General features: G+C 44.3%; 1 long non-coding RNA gene across 2 annotated transcripts; it reads left to right on the top strand.

Annotated features, from left to right (window-relative positions):
• The first annotated feature begins 646 nt into the window (after positions 1–646).
• LOC142771268 (uncharacterized) lies at positions 647–14,224 on the top strand. 2 transcript variants are annotated; one of them, XR_012885854.1, is made up of 3 exons: positions 647–824; positions 8,739–8,796; positions 14,146–14,224. It is a non-coding gene; the product is annotated as an uncharacterized LOC142771268 (long non-coding RNA). The 2 variants fall into 2 exon arrangements; XR_012885855.1 differs by lacking the exon at positions 14,146–14,224 and adding an exon at positions 9,787–9,921.
• The last annotated feature ends 541 nt before the right edge of the window (positions 14,225–14,765 follow it).

Raw genomic sequence — 14,765 nt, forward strand, 5'->3', positions numbered from 1 at the left:
GTCACGTCGGCTGCTCCAGCGGGCACGTAGAGTGGCGCGAGCCAGTGGACCTCAGAACTACGGGCTCCACACTACGAAGAAGACGGTTCTTGAATGTATGAATAAAAGCTTTCTCTCTCTCAATCTCTCTCACTGAGATGCATGCTCAAATTTGCGGCGTTATGCGAGCTGCCGACTTGAATCGGACTCCACTGCATGGCACCTATATGCAAGTGAGTAAGATCATTAAGTCTCATTGTAACAAAGATAAGTAAATGACTTGACTTTAAAAGTGATCTCTCTAATCTGTGATAGCAAGCCAAAGTGGCGAAGAGTTCTAGTGTCACTTACTGCCCAACAAAATAAGAATTCGAAAACAGGAACTATATGTCTTCACATGATATCGTTGGTGCAATGCCATTTTTATATTTAGCGTTATGAAATGTTCTTTGCATGTTTCAATTTTAATACGTAAGAAAGCAGACACTGCCTGGAATTCTCTAGCCCGTCAAAATGCCAATCTCCTCACTTCAGCTGTCATTCTAAAAAAGATGATTGCTAAACGCCCAGGGGATAATTATTTGCACATGAATCATTATACATTGCTGTCGTTACGTATCAGCCTCGTTATTTCAAAGGCTAAGGCCGTCTTTTGGAAAGCCACGTCACTAAGAGCAAGATAGGCGTAAGACGCTGTGTATTCCATGGTCACAATCAGTGTACGATTAGGTAATATTTTGCGACAACTTTGTTGCTCACGCGTGAAAGGCTCTGCCCTGACGAGCCCTCATGTCATCTGGGAAATTTGCGCTACTCGTAATGCTCATTCTCACTACCATGGTGTCGTAAGTAGTGTCATTAAATCTATACGCTGCTTCTTCGCTCAACACTGCACCATTTGTGCAATGCTTACTGCTTATGTCCAATACGCATATTGACCTTCTTTCAAACTGAGCCTATTGTTTTATTGCGGCAGCAATTATGTGGATGTTCTCGTGTGTTTTCTGCCGTCGCCATCATGCTCCCTCTTTCCTTATACATATATATATATATATATATATATATATATATATATATATATATATATATATATATATATATATATATATATATATATATATATATATATGGTGTGTGTTGTGTGTGTGTGTGTGTGTGTGTGTGTATACTAGAAGGCTGTGGCGCGGCCTTCGTCCTGACGAAGGCCGCGCCACAGCCGAAAAGTAGAGTAAAAAAGCATCCAATTCTCGTAAGTGTGCTCCATTATTTCTTGACTGTATGTGCACCAGAACTTCATTTTGCAATCATATATATATACATAAATATATATTTGTGTATGTGTGTTTGTGTGTGTTTAATAAAAGGCCGTGGCACGGCCTTCGTCCTGACGAAGGCCATGCCACGGCCGAAACCTAGAGTAAAAAAGCATCCAATTTTCGTAAGTATGCTCCATTATTTCTTTACTGTATATGCACCAGAACTTGTTGTTGAAATCATATATGTTTTCCTGTACATGTTTTGCATGTAGAAACATATTTATGCTTAATTTCTTACTGACTCGTTACTTTACACTGAGCACTGTGTTATTTTGGTGGGTTTTGGGTTTACAGGGGGCAGGCGCTTTGCCAGTCAGGCTTATATGCCTTTTCGCCGGTCCCCCAGGCAAATTGTACCTTTCTTTTTTTTATTTTGCCTGAAATAAACTTCAACTTCAATATATATATATATATATATATATATATATATATATATATATATATATATATATATATATCCAATTTTCATAAGTATGCTCCATCATTTCTTGACTGTGTGTGCACCAGAACTTCTTTTTGAATTCATATATATATATATATATATATATATATATATATATATATATATATATATATATATATATTGTTACGTGAAGGAGACTGACTCAGAGGGGTAGTCACCGATGTATTTACAGCCGGTTAGGCAAGCGGCGCCAGCCACACAGATTAGCTCGTGCCAGTCTAATTGCTTTGTCTCCTTCAGCTCCATGCACTGGCACGTGGCATGAAGCCCGGCGGCGGAGGCACCGTCCCGGTGCTTTAAAGGTCGTTATCTGACGCATTATTGTAGGGCTTGATCCGCGAGACGTGTACGATATCACTGGGCCGCATAGTAGGTGATGATGGACAGATGGGGCTGATCTCGTAGGTGACAGGTGTTACTTGACGCAATATACGGTAGGGTCCCGTGTAATGAGACAGAAGTTTTTCGGATAGGCCCAGCCGACGATGAAGGGACCAGAGTAAAACGAGGGTACCGCGAGTGAAATGTACGTCTCTATGTTCCGCATCGTACCGACGGCATTGGTTGGTTTGCGACGCCATCAGCCGAGCACGAGCGAGCTGACGGGCATGATCGGCTCGTGCAATCGCGTCGCGGGCATACTCGCTGGTGGACGAGGTGTGAGCTGAGATGACTGTGTCCAGTGGTAAAGTCGGCTCTCTTCCGTACAATAAGTAGAACGGCGAAAAGCCCGCTGCGTCGAGACGGGATGAATTATACGCGAAAGTTGCGTAGGGTAAGGCAAGGTCCCAGTCTCGGTGGTCGGGCGACACGTACATAGCGAGCATATTTGTTGAAGTGCAGTTAAATCGTTCTGTGCGGCCGTTTGTTTGAGGGTGGTAAGCGGTTGTCAGTGTGTGTTGCGTGGAACAAGAACGCAGAATGTCGGCGATGACTTGGGATAGAAATGTACGGCCACGGTCTGTGAGAAGCTGTCTCGGAGCACCGTGAATCAATATAACGTCCCGTAACAAGAAGTCAGCGACGTCGGTTGCACAGCTGGTCGGTAGAGCTCGCGTAATAGCGTAGCGTGTAGCGTAGTCTGTAATCAAGGTTATCCATTTGTTTCCCAATGTTGATGTGGGAAAAGGACCAAGCAGGTCTAACCCAACACGGTAAAATGGTTCCGCGGGTATGTCAATTGGTTGAAGATGGCCAGCGGGTAGCAGCGACGGTGTTTTACGTCGTTGGCATAGGTCACACTAGGCAACGTATCGGCGTACCGAACGAGCAAGGCCTGGCCAGAAAAAACGGCGCCGGACGCACTCGTACGTGTGGGATGCGCCAAGGTGTCCCGCCGTAGGAGCGTCGTGAAGTTCGGTGAGAACACAGCGGCGCAAATGCTTAGGCACAACAATGAGAAGGTCGGGCCCGTCTAGTCGGAAATTGCGACGGTATAGCACACCCTTTTGAATGACAAAGTAGCGGACGGAAGCATCATTTGTGGAGGATTCCATACGGCTGATGATGTCAAGCAGCTCTGGATCACGCTTCTGTTCTTCCCCAATATTAAGGAAGTCGGACACTGACAAGATAGAGTTCTCCGTGGGCTCGTCAGTGTCCTCAGGATCGTCGACAGGGTACCGGGAGAGGCAATCGGCATCATGGTGTAGGTGGCCAGATTTGTAGACCACCGAATAGGAAAACTCTTGCAGGCGCAAAGCCCAGCGACCAAGGCGGCCTGATGGATCTTTCAGAGAGTTGAGCCAGCAGAGTGCGTGGTGGTCGGTAACTACCGAAAATGGGCGTCCGTATAGATAAGGTCGAAATTTCGCCACCGCCCATACAAGAGCCAAGCACTCACGCTCTGTTATGGAATAGTTACGTTCAGGGGCGGATAGGAGGCGGCTGGCATATGCAATAACGCAATCATGGCCATGTTGTTTCTGAGCCAGCACTGCACCAATGCCATGCCCACTTGCATCTGTACGGATTTCCGTAGGGGCAGCAGGGTTGAAGTGTGCCAGAATCGGAGGGGTAGTGAGAAGAGCGATGAGAGTCGAGAACGCAGAAGCCTCTTTGGAGCCCCATGAAAACGGGACTTCTTTCTTGAGGAGCTGCGTAAGCGGCCTCGCTATGTGCGTAAAATTTTTCACGAAGCGTCGGAAGTAGGAGCATCGTCCGATAAAGCTGCGTACATCCTTCGCAGATCGTGGTACAGGAAAGTTTTTGACGGCACTGATTTTTGCCGGGTCTGGTTGTACACCGTTGGCGTCTACTAAATGGCCAAGCACTGTGATTTGATGGCTTTCAAAGTGACATTTGGACGAGTTGAGCTGCAGGCCAGCGCGACGGAAGATTCCCAGGATGGCTGAGAGGCGCTCTATGTGAGTTTCAAATGTTGGTGAAAAGACGATGACGTCGTCCAAGTAGCACAAACAGGTGGACCATTTGAATCCTCTGAGCAGGGAGTCCATCATTCGTTCGAAGGTGGCTGGAGCGTTACAAAGGTCGAAGGGCATGACCTTGAACTGATATAGGCCATCGGGGGTGATGAATGCCGTCTTTTCACGGTCCATTTCATCTACCTCTATCTGCCAGCAGCCGGAACGAAGGTCTATGGAGGAAAAATAGTGGGACCCATAGAGGCAATCAAGCGCATCATCTATTCGTGGCAGAGGGTAGACGTCTTTTTTGGTAATTTTGTTTAGGTGTCGATAATCCACGCAGAAACGCCATGCACCGTCTTTCTTGCGAACTAGCACTACAGGAGAAGCCCAAGGACTGCAGGATGGCTCAATGATGTCCTTGGCGAGCATTTTGTCGACCTCGTTTTGGATGATGTGACGCTCGGCCGCCGAAACCCGATATGGACGCCTATGAATAGGATGCTCATTACCAGTATTTATGCGGTGGCTCATACCGGTAGCTTTCCCCAACGGACGGCCGCTGATGTCAAAAACGTCGATGTAGGACAGCAGAACCCGGTGGAGCTCATCAGTCTGCTGCGGCGTTAAGTTGGAAGCGATCATCGAAGTAATAGTGCTGTCGGAGCAAGTGGCAGATTGATGTTGAGCGCGGGGGTCAGAAGGGGCGGCCATCGCGAAAACATCTACCGCATTGTCTTCTAAGGTGCAGAGCAACGCCAAAGAGATCCCTTGTGGCAAAACTTGAGGTGTCAAGCTGAAGTTGACAACTGGGATGCACGTAGAATTTCCTGCGACGGACAGAATGGTGTGCGGTAATGTAATGCCACGGCTTATGAGAACATCGGTGATAGGGGTCAGAACATAGTCACCATCGGGAACTGGTGGTATTGAGACGAGCTCTATGTAGGTCAGTGTCTGTGAAGAGAGGCGCGCGTGTCCCGTTGTGCAGAGGCGACTCGGCCGTTGTGTAAGAGGTTCTGTTGCGGGCAAGTGTAGACGGAGCGTACTGGTCGAACAGTCTATGAGGGCAGAATGCGCGGACAGGAAGTCGAGGCCTAAGATTACGTCGTGGCGGCATTTATCAAGGACGGTGAAGAGAACAACTGTGTGTCGATCCGCAATGCTCACACGAGCGGAGCACATTCCAACGATAGATGCTATTCCATCATCCGCAACACGGACGAACTGAGTGGTCGCAGGTGTGAGAACCTTCTTGAGCTTGCGGCGAAAATCACTCGTCATCACGGAAAGTTGGGCGCCGGTGTCGACAAGAGCAGTGACATGTACGCCGTCTACTTGTACGTCTATGAGGTTTTGTTTTGTCGGTATCGTCAAAAGAGGATTTTAAGTCAGTCCGAGCGATGCAGCGCCACCTCCATGGGCTGCAACGCTTAGTTTTCCGTCGGGGAACCTCGTGGGAAGGCGGGGGAAGATGGTCGGCGGGGCTGTGGAGAACAAGACTGGCGACGTTAAGGGGATGGAGAGCGGGAGTAGCGGTGTTCAGAAGCAGGTTCCTGGGCAAAATGGTCGCGGCTGGTCTCATGGCGATAGGCAGGACGTGCATAGAAGGGACGAGAGGACGGTTGTGCAGGAGGACCCCAGCGACTTCTGCAATGGCGAGAAATGTGCCCGATTTTGTGACATGAGAAGCATATCGGCTTGTCATCGTGTGTTCGCCATGCGGACGGATTACGGAACGTTGAGGGAGAGCCGGTCGGAAAGGGACGTGTAGGCGTGTATCGGGGCTGGTAGTCGGTGCGGGGAGGCGGTGAGATCGAGTGAATTCCCAAGCTGGCGATTTCCTGCCGGACGACTGCTTGAATGAGAGGCAACGTAATTGACGGAGAGGGGTCGGGGGACGTTGGTCCCACCTTAGCTGGAGCAGCCGCTTCAAGCTCCCGCCTGACGATTCGCGTCAAGTTGTCACAGGTGTCTGGTGGATGATATGTGTCGAGACACGAGGACGTAGCAGTGGTGTTCGGGAGGCGCTGGAACTGATGGGAGATGCGTCTGCTCTTAGCTTGTTGGAACCGGCGGCATTCTTGAATGATCGCATCAACAGATGACACATTGTTGAATACCAACAAGTTGAACGCATCGTCGGCGATACCCTTTAGGATATGCGCAACTTTTTCAGGTTCGGACACATTTTCGTCAGCTTGGCGGCATAGTGAAAGGACAGCCTGAATATAACCGATGTAGGGCTCCATGGAAGATTGTGCGCGAGTCGACAACTCATTTTTCGCAGCTTCACGACGACCAGAGATGTTGCCAAAAAGCTCACGAATCTTTGTCTTGAAGCTGTCCCAGCTTGTTATGTCATGCTCGTGGTTATCAAACCAAACACGAGGGGTTCCGTCGAGATAAAAGATGACGTTTGCGAGCATAAGAGTGGGATCCCACCTGTAAGTGGCGCTGACGCGTTCCTAGAGGCGTAGCCACTGGTTGACGTCGGAACCCTCGCTGCCCGAGAACACGCCGGGGTCTTTGAGCGCGGGAAGCATCACGAAAGTTGTTGCGAGCGCTGGGTTGACAGGTCGGGCAGAAGGGGGAGCGACCGGAGAGGATGTAGCCGAGTCTTGAGTAGTCATGTTGTAAGCGGCGAGGGAGCGTCCGCTTCGAAGTTCCTTGGCGAGGACGGGCATCGCACAACTCCACCAAATATGTTACGGGAAGGAGACTGACTCAGAGGGGTAGTCACCGATGTATTTACAGCCGGTTAGGCGAGCAGCGCCAGCCACACAGATTAGCTCGTGCCAGTCTATCTGCTTTGTCTTCTTCAGCTCCATGCACTGGTGGCAAATAGCAATATATATATATATATATATATATATATATATATATATATATATATATATATATATATATATATATATATATATATATTTGTGTATGTGTGTGTGTGTGTTTAATGAAAGGCCGTGGCACGGCATTCGTCCTGACGAAGGCCATGCCACGGCCGAAACGAGGAGTAAAAAAGCATCCAATTTTCGTAAGTATGCTCCATTATTTCTTGACTGTATGTGCACCAGAGCTTCTTTTTGGAATCATGTATATATATATATATATATATATATATATATATATATATATAATATATATATATATATATATATATATATATATATATATATATATAATATATATATATATATATATATATATATATATATATATATATATATATATATATATATATATATATGTGTGTGTGTGTGTGTGTGTTTAATGAAAGGCCGTGGCACGGCCTTCGTCCTGACGAAGGCCATGCCACGACCGAAACCTAGAGTAAAAAAAGCATCCAATTTTCGTAAGTATGCTCCATTATTTCTTGACTGTATGTGCACCAGAACTTCTTTTTGGAACCATATATATATATATATATATATATATATATATATATATATATATATATATATATATATATATATATATATATATATATATATATATATATATATATATATATATATATAATATTGCAAGAGAGCACTTTATTTTTGAAAGCAACGTAAAAATCGCAATGCTGGAGCGAAATGAACTATGTTTTGCCTCGTCACCACAAGTGCCGCTTATCACATCTCCTCTCTATAATCATTTTTGTAACATTTAACAAGAGAGACATTGGAGGTGTACCCTTGAACATGTATATCATATTCATTTAATCATCCTTTGTCTATCAGAGTGAGGCCCACGGGACGGCCTAGTGCTCTCCCATAGTAGAGGACCAAGTACTCTATATCGTTCACCAGTTTACTTAAACACGTATTGTTTTACAGTTACATGTTCTGTTCGTGTAGTTTACTTAAATGATATCGCGGTTCCAATTGCAATTATGAGTGTGCTTACGAAGATAACTATAACCGTATCAAACTCGTCTGATGATCAGCCAACTTTTCGGTGAATGAGCCACTCGTGCCAAAATACTACAGCCGAATAAGCATAATGATATTCTTTGAAAACCACATATTTGCAAATTTTGTATCCAATATTAGCCATCTATCATGATTAAGAATATCTGGCCTCGAAAATGTAGATGCCGATCCTTACAAATATCGACTAATACCGTCTCTGCTGAATTGACCTATGACAAAATCATTAAAAGTATTAGAAACCAGGAACGAAACAAGGAACAAAGAAGAAATAGGGTCACTAGGCGTACGTAGCTGTGGATGCCTACGTAATGATACCTGGCGCCTTACGTCCCCTAACCATGCTAAGATCATGACTCTGTAGAGCAGGTATCCGGGAATTTCGACCGTCTGATGTTCTTCAACATCTACTGAGATCGTAAATCACACAGGTCTCTACCATTTCACCTCCATCGAAATACGACCACCCAGGCCGGGGATCGAACCAGCGACCTTCTGATCAGCAGTTGTGTAGCGTAGCCACACCTACATAGTACCTACATAGCGTATACATATCAGTGTGACCAGTTTTGCAGCTGGGGTGCTATTCGCATAAATTTCTTCGATATGTTCGATCCCTTCAAACATATTTTCATTTTATTGAAATATACAAATCGTTTGGTTCCATTGAAGTTGAACACGTGACCCAACTTCTTTGCAGGGATACGTTGAGTGGTCGTCGCAACCGTCCCTCCGGCGAGCCTCCGTGCTCGTGGCGCGTAAGTGGCAGAACATTTGCCATTGGGACCTTTGTATTTGTATTTGATCTGCATACGCAGATACACAAGGACACAGAGGAAAGAGGGAAAGAAAAGCCGGCAACTGCCTCCTGGAGGGGCACAACACCTGCTTCCTCTTTTGGGAGGAGAAAAGAAACAGAGACAACAAATATTAGAGGGGAGAAAAGGGAAAGAAATCGAGGAAGAGAGAAAAAAATGACGAATACTTCGACAAGTATGAGTGCTAATTCGATATCTAGAATTATTCATCCGAAATCAATGGCATAGCTGTACTGCGTAGCCAATGTTTTTGTTATGCTCTGAACTTTTTTCTTTCAGGTTGCCGCCCTCACAAAGTTCATCACAAAGAACAAAAGCCTTCAACATCTCGAAAACTAATGTAGAATATGTGAAGGTACACGTTTCAAATGCGAACATATTTTCCAAAGAACAATCAAGAAGAAGGACATACTGTTCGGTCGTCACGTTGTTAACAATTCAACTATGCTAAAAAAGCGGGATAAAGATTTTTAAAATACGAGAATTCTAGCTAAGCGTTTCAACTTCCCATGGATGCGCCGACAACTGCCAGATTTTCTAAGTAGAGGGAATTGCATTCAATGAACTAAGGCCGAAACTACTGTGATTAAAAAACGGCAATGGTTGAAGGTGCAATAAGAGAGCGATGAACGCACCTATTGCACGATGTTTAGGAAATGATAAATGCCCTAAATATACATCACACTTTCCAGAAAATGGCACTTTACCTTGGAAAAAATTGAAAAGTTTTTCTTAGAGCGACCCAATGCGTACCAAAGTTTGCAAACGATGGCTTATTCACTCAGGCACTAAATTCTAAGTTTTTCTGGCGCACGATAAAACATATTTATTCAAATGCCAGGGAAATAGATATGTAAAAATAGCCTAACTCTATTTGGGCACATGAGATTTGCTCTTACAAATGCACACTATTTTTTCCCATCACTGAAGCGCTGCAGAAGAATAGGTGACCCCGTGTGCCGTCCATTATGCAGCTGCAACAGCGTCGGCAATGGAAGATACAGATGCCTCCCTTACTAGTTCTTACCATGTCACCGTATGAACCTTCTGTTTATGAAAACTAAGGCAATTAAAAATTTATACTTTTCTTGAGGAAAAAACAAATGAATTCCATGTACCTTGAAGATTGATGTCATGCAAGACATATGGAAATTGTGACTATGTTGTAACTTTTTATTCAACGAAACGTTACAAACTGACGCTAAAGATGTGTACAACTGTGGTACGCACAGATGTATGTTAAAGAGTCGCATGTTTACTGTTGTGTAACGATGCTATCAACAGCACAAGTATTGACAACACCAGAAACGGTAAGCTAGTATGTAGTGCTCGTCCCAGCGAGGGTGACACTGCCCTGGACATTGCCAGATAGACGAGCTTCTGTGGATGGCAGTTCAGTACAATCATACGTGACGGTTGTTTGATAGAAACGCGTAGAAACTGCTTATAGGTTTTCATAGCCAACAGTGCTACCACAATTAACGTTTCGCGAACATCATGGTATGCTTGAAAAACAGTTCTGATTCGGCGTCCATCCATCCATCCATCCGTCCGTTCATCCATCTGTTCATTTATCCTACTATCTGTCTCTCCATCCATCCATCCGTGCATCCATTCTTTATACTAGTCGTCGACTTTAACGAACACATTACGGACCTTAGAACCTATAACTTCTCCCACCCCTTGTCATTCACATAGTAGAGACGCACTGACTTTCCTTGACGCTCTCAAACTGAAACTACCAATGTGTGTTTTCGCCGGTCCTTGGTTGATATTTGATATAAACTTTCGATCACTAAGATGGTGCAGCCTAAATTGAGGGCGACACAGCGAGCAGTGGAAAGAAAAATGGCAGGTGTAACCATAAGAGACAAGAAGAGAGCAGAGTGAAGTAGGGAACAAACGGGGATTAAGGATATCAAAGATAGATAGATAGATAGATAGATAGATAGATAGATAGATAGATAGATAGATAGATAGATAGATAGATAGATAGATAGATAGATAGATAGATAGATAGATAGATAGATAGATAGAAAGATAGATAGATAGATAGATAGATAGATAGATAGATAGATAGATAGATAGATAGATAGATAGATAGATAGATAGATAGATAGATAGATAGATAGATAGATAGATAGATAGATAGATAGATAGATAGATAGATAGATAGATAGATAGATAGATAGATAGATAGATAGATAGATAGATAGATAGATAGATAGATAGATAGATAGATAGATAGATAGATAGATAGATAGATAGATAGATAGATAGATAGATAGATAGATAGATAGACGCAAAAGTGCTTTCAGTGCGCAAATAAATGCTTCGCTTTTAAAATCACTTAGGATTGTATTACTGTCTAATGCGATTTGTCAGCACAGCTTTCTGTTGGTGTAACGCCGACTTTGTTTTGGCTATCCGCAGTTTTTGGCTACCCGCAGTTAAACAATCAAACAATCGAACAATCGCTATGCCTGGCCACAGAAGCTGCCAGCGTATAAAAAATACGCCACTCTGTGTATTGCAGACGTTTCAAACTACGCGAAACGCACGCATGACTATTATGACCTGCGAAGCCAGTCGCAGTGCACGTGCCAATTCTGCGTGCGAGAGGAACCTGCAACCGAAAGGTAGCAACCGAGAGTAACCTGTTGCATGGCGGCACCTTCAGACTCATCCGTTCCCCTGCCCTTTCACAGTTAATCCTTTCCACCATACACCATATCTCTCACACTGCCCCTACTCTGAAGTAATTGTAGTCGTAGTGGTTAGCTGAGGAAATTACGCTTATTTCTGCATCCCATTTGAGATGACGCTGCTGCATCAGGGAAAGTGGGAAAAATGAGAAAGCAGAAGAAGAAGAAGGCAAACAGCTAGTGTCTCATCAAATAATTGTTCAAGTCAAAGGTGAAGGAAGACCAGTCAGTCGCGGGTGCCCAATGGAAGGTGGTGATCCCGATTGCCTTGAGTACTGTCAAGTGAAGAGTGCTAAGTAGGACTGCTTTGTTGACGTTTATTTCATAGTGGTTAGCTGCGCTAATGAAAACACTTTCCACTTCCACTTTTTAGTTCGTCCACTTTCTGTGTATTCTTGTTTGTATTAGCAAAGTTAGACTGTTATGGAGCAATGCTCACACTGTATCACTGTACCTGGGGATGTCTATCGCCACTGTACTGCCCCCCTAACTCTTTGCCCCCGCATTCATCCCGTCATCCCCACCGCGGTTTTCCAGTGGCTAAGGTACTCGGCTTCTGACCCGCAGGTCACGGGTTCAAATCCCGGCCTCGGTGGCTGCATTTTCGACCGAGGCGAAAATGCTGTAGGCCAATGTGCTCAGATTTAGGTGCACGTTAAAGAACCCTAGCTGGTCAAAATTTCTGCAGCGCTGCACTACGGCGTCTCTCATAACCAAGTGGTGGTTTGTGACGTTGAACATCACATATTAATCAATCTTTTACAACTTGAAGTGGACTATTGCCTATCTCGAAGCAGTGCTTTTTTCCGAAGTTGTTGTGCATTACTTTCGTTTTCTGCCGATTAATTTTAAGACCAACCTTTCTGCTCTCTTTGTCCAACTCCGTATTCATGAGTTGCAATTTGTTCCCTGAGTTACTCAGCAATGCAATGTCATCTCCGAAGCGCAGGTTACTAAGGTACTCTCCATTAACTCTTATGCCTAAGTGTTCCCTTTGTAGGCCTCTGAAAACCTCCTGTAAACACGCGGTAAATAGCATTGGGGAGGCTGTATCCCCCTGCCTTACTCTCTTTTTAATTGGCATTCTGTTGCTTTCTTTGTGAAGTAATATGGTAGCAGTTGATCCCCTGTAGATTTCTTCCAGGATGTTTATATACACTTCATCGACGCCCTGATTCCGCAGTATCTGCATGACTGCTGATATTTCAACTGAATCAAACACCTTCTCATAATCTATGAAGGCTATGTATAGTGGTTGGCTATATTCTGAGCATTTCTCTATTACCTGATTGATAGTATGAATGGGGTCGATTGTTGAGTAGACTTTTCTAAATCCTGCTTGTTCCTTTGGTTGATTGAATTCTAATGTTTTCTTAACACTGTTAGCAATTACCTTTGTAAATAGCTTGTATACTACAGAGACCAAGCTGATCGGCCGGTAATTCTTCAAGTCCTTGTCATCTTTCTTGTGTATCAAGATGATGTTTGCATTCTTCCAAGACTCTGGTACTCTTCCCGTAAGGAGACACCTAGTAAACAGCGTGGCTAGTTTTTCTAACACAATCTGTCTTTTATCTTTCAGTAGATCTGTTGTTACCTGATCCTCACCAACAGCTTTGCCTCTTTGCATGCTCTCCAAGGCTTTTCTGGCTTCTTCCATCATTACTGGTGGGGTGTCATCTGGGTTACTGCTAGTTCTTATAGCACCAAGGTTGTGGTTGTCCTGGCTAGTGTACAGATCTCTGTAAAGCTCCTCCACTATTTTTACTATCCTATACATATTGGTTGTTATTTTGCCGTCTTTGTCCCTCAGTGCATACATCCGATTTATGCCTTTGCCAAGTTTCCTCTTCACTGCTTTGACGTTTCCTTTGTTTTTCAGAGCGTGTTCATTTCTCTCCGTGTTATACTTTCTTATATAAGATACCTTACGCTTAATAATCAACTTCGAAATAGGTAAAAATAACTTCGACAGATGATAACCGTGGAGCCGAACCACGAGATTCAAGTAACAAGAAGAATAAAAATGGGGTGGAGCACATTTGGCAAGCACTCTCAAATTATGACGGGCAGATTGCCACTATCCCTCTAGAAGAAGGTATACACCAGCCATATCTTGCCGATACTTAGCTACGGACCAGAAACATGGAGACTTACAAATAGGGTTCAGCTTAAATTGAGGGCGACGCAGCGAGCAGTGGAAAGAAAAATGGCAGGTGTGACCTTAAGACACAAGAAGAGAGCAGAGTTAATTAGGGAATAAACGCGGTTTAAGTATAATATAGTTGAAATCAAGAAGAGGAAATGGACATGGGCCGGGAATGTAGCGCGTAGACAGGATAACCGCTGGTCATTAAGGGTAACTAACTGGATTCCCAGAGAAGGCAAGCGAGTTAGGGGGAGACAGAAGTTTAGGTGGGCGGATGAGATTAAAAAGTTTGCGGGTATAAATTGGCAGCAGCAAGCACAAGACCAAGTTAACTGGCGGACATGGGAGAAGCCTTTGTCCTGAAGTGGACGTAGTCAGCCTGATGATGATAAAGATGATGATGATGATTAATCAAGCAATAATTCTTTCTGGCAGGCGGCGCACACTTTCCTAGAGCCACAGAAGCCGCGTCGGCTGCTCCAGCGGGCACGTAGGGTGGCGCGAGCTAAGGGACTCCTGAACTACGAGCTCCACCCTACGAAGAAGACGGCTCATAAATGTATGAATAAAAGCTTTCTCTCTCTCTCTCTCTCTCTCTCTCTCACTCAGATTCATGCTGAAATATGCGGCTTTATGCGAGCTGCCGACTTGAATCGGACTCCACTGCATGGCATTTACGTGCAAGTGAGCACGATCATCAAGACTCATTGTAACAAAGAGAAGTAAATAACTTTAAAAATGATCTCTTTAATGTGTGATGGCAAGCCAAAGTGGCGTAGAGTTTCAGTGCCAATTACTGACCAACAAGACAAGAATACAAAAACGGAAAATAAATGTCTTCACATGATTGCGTTGCTGCAATACCATTCTTTTAGCGTAATGAAATGTTCTTTCCATATTTCAATTTTATTACATAAGAAAGCAGACAATGCCTAGCAATCTCTAGCACATCAGAATGTCGATCTCCTCATTTCAGCTGTCATAATAAAAAAAATTATGATTGCCAAACGCCCAGGGGATAAGTATTTGCGCATGAATTATTACACTTGACTGTC

The sequence above is a fragment of the Rhipicephalus microplus genome, chromosome 9 (genome assembly GCF_043290135.1).
Source record: "Rhipicephalus microplus isolate Deutch F79 chromosome 9, USDA_Rmic, whole genome shotgun sequence".
NCBI lineage: Eukaryota > Metazoa > Arthropoda > Arachnida > Ixodida > Ixodidae > Rhipicephalus > Rhipicephalus microplus.